Source organism: Mandrillus leucophaeus, unplaced genomic scaffold (assembly GCF_000951045.1).
Source record: "Mandrillus leucophaeus isolate KB7577 unplaced genomic scaffold, Mleu.le_1.0 Scaffold1394, whole genome shotgun sequence".
Lineage (NCBI taxonomy): Eukaryota > Metazoa > Chordata > Mammalia > Primates > Cercopithecidae > Mandrillus > Mandrillus leucophaeus.
Genome location: NW_012101359.1, coordinates 86,612 through 89,358, shown reverse-complemented (window position 1 = coordinate 89,358; position 2,747 = coordinate 86,612).

Genomic DNA, 2,747 nt, shown 5'->3' with positions numbered 1-2,747 from the left:
ACTTTAGACACAGAGATAATTGCCCACACATTTGGATTATAACTTTTCTCTCTCTTTATATTTTAAATATATATTTTATATATTTTAAAATAATATATAATTATTTTATATAATTTCATATAAAATGTCACACTGTACGTAGTTTTCCAGCCTCTGTTTTTCACTTTTCATCTTTTTATATAATCAAAGAGTCTTCTACAGCCTTTTCTTCAAAAATCAAGGTAGTTTTATTTTGGTTGTAAAAGTGATAATAGGAAAAAACAAACATATATTTGCTTATATGTGCATAAAGTCTCTAACAGGATACACTAGTTGCTGGTCACACTGTTTACCTCTGGAGGGAGCCAGATGGAAGGCAGACAGGGATGAGAGAAGGAATTTTTATTGTATAATCTTTTGGACTCTTGATTATTACTTTGTGAATGTATTCTCTATTTCAAAACTAAAATTTGAAAAAATTGATACATCTTCACTGCAAAAGAAATCAAGAAATATAGAAAGGAACAAAGAAGAAAATAAATTCATTTTTAAACTCAATACCCAGGTACAACACTGTTAATATTTTTGCCATATTTCTTCCAAGCCTTTATCTATGAATGTACAGACATGTGTATGGAGGTATTTTTACCAAAACAGGATGATGCTGTACAATGGTTTTTGTTTCCTGTGTTTTTCATGTAGGGTGAATCACAGACAGCTTCCATGCAGCCTCATTTTAAACATCTGCATTGTTATTGCATAAAATTAGCCAGTTAACAAAAAATTAATCCAGGGGAACTGAGTCCAGCATCTGAACACGCAGTGCCAGGTAACAACAACCCCCTGATCCAAAGCTGGGATTTTCTTTTATTTTCTTTTTCTCTCTTTTTTTTTTTTTTTGAGAGAGAGTCTCGCTCTGTGGCCCAAGCTGGAGTGCAGTGGTGCGATCTCAGCTCACTGCAACCTCTGAGATGTGTATAAGAGACAGCCATTGCACTCCAGCCTGGGCGACAAGAGTGAAACTCTGTCTCAAAAAAAGAAAATAAAATTTAAAAAGTCGTGGCCTTTTTCCAGGTCACTAATTGTCTAGTGAGTCAGTGTATTATCATAATGTCTGTGGGTGGTCAGGCTAAGGAGTGCTTTTCCAACACTGGAAAAGTTTTCCAGGGAGATACCTGGGAGAGATAGTGAGGCATCTCAGGAACTTGAGAGTAAAACTAATTTATAAAGTTCATGCTTGTGGGGGCAAGGTCAGCCATCCGGAAAAGCACCTCACCTAAGCAGTACCTTAGACCTGAGTGAGTGAACAGTCATGAGACTCGGTGGAGCCCAGCCAAGGTCTGGAGCAGAGGCGTGGGGTGGTTTTAACCCGTCTGGGAAGGAAGAGGTGGCAGGAGGCAGAAGGATGGAGAAAAGGTGAAGACTGCAGCAGGTTTAGAATCCGGGATGGTCAGTGTTTAGCAGGTCCCAGTCAAGGGCGGAGGACAACTCTCCCTAGGGGGCCACCCTGTCATCATCACTCAGAGCCTTGCCTGAGGTTTATCTAGCATTTAGGACAGTTCCGGCAGCATAGGCTTCAATTAGAGATTGTTAGATATGCAAAATCTGGCCGGACTTGGTGGCTCACGCCTGTAATCATGGCTCTTTGGGAGACTGAGGCAGGCGGATCCCTTGGGGTCAGGAGTTTGAGACCAGCCTGGACAACATGGTGAAACTCCGTCTCTACTAAAAATACAAAAATTAGCTGGGGGTGGTATACAGGCGCCTGTAATACAAAAATTAGCTGGGCATGGTAACGGGTGCCTGTTATCCCAGCTACTCGGGAGGCTGAGGCAGGAGAATAACTTGAACCTGGGAGGTGGAGATTGCAGTGAGCCAAAATTGTACCATTGCACTCCAGCCTGGGCAACAGAGCGAGACTACGTCTCAAAAAAAAAAAAAGAAAAGAAAAAAAAAAAAGAAATGAAAAATCTCAGACCCACTCCAGACCTACAGAGGCAGAATTTGCATTTTTACGAGATCCCTGGGAGATCCAGAGAGACATTAAAAGTGAAGAGTACTGATTTAGGAGAAATACCTCCAACATATACTTCTTGACGCCTTCTGATTATATTCGGCTTCGGATTCATAAAGGCTCCCAAGAACCTGACCCCTAGGCAGGGCAATGTGAATCCCAACCTGGGGATGGGCACCCCCGGCCTCTACTGTGTGCAGCATCTGAATGTGCTTTCCAAGTCACAATCCCTTATTCAAAACCTTTGGTTCCAAGTGTATTTCAGAATTCAGAATTGTTCATATTTTAGGAAGGTAAGATGATGCATTTGCCAACTCTCCCAGTTCTCCCAGTGGGACCTGGGGCAGTACCCTATATTCAAACATTAATATCCTCCAGTTTATTATGAATATTGACACCAAAAAGAATAAACTTCACAAGATCAGGTAAATTTTGGCACCAAATTTAATGAAAAATCTTGGTTTTCAGGCTGGGCGTGGTAGGCTCACACCTGTAATCCCAGAACTTTGGGAGGCTGAGGCGGGTGGATAACAGGGTTGGGAGTGCGAGACCAGCCTGGCTAACATGGTGAAACCCTGCCTCTACTAAAAATACAAGAATTAGCCAGGTGTGGTGGCACATGCCTGTAATCCCAGCTACTCGGGGGGCTGAGGCAGGAGATTTGCTTGAATCTGGGAGGTGGAGGTTGTAGTGAGCCGAGATCATGCTACTGCACTCCAGCCTGGGCAACAGGGTGAGGCTCTGTTGCAAAAAA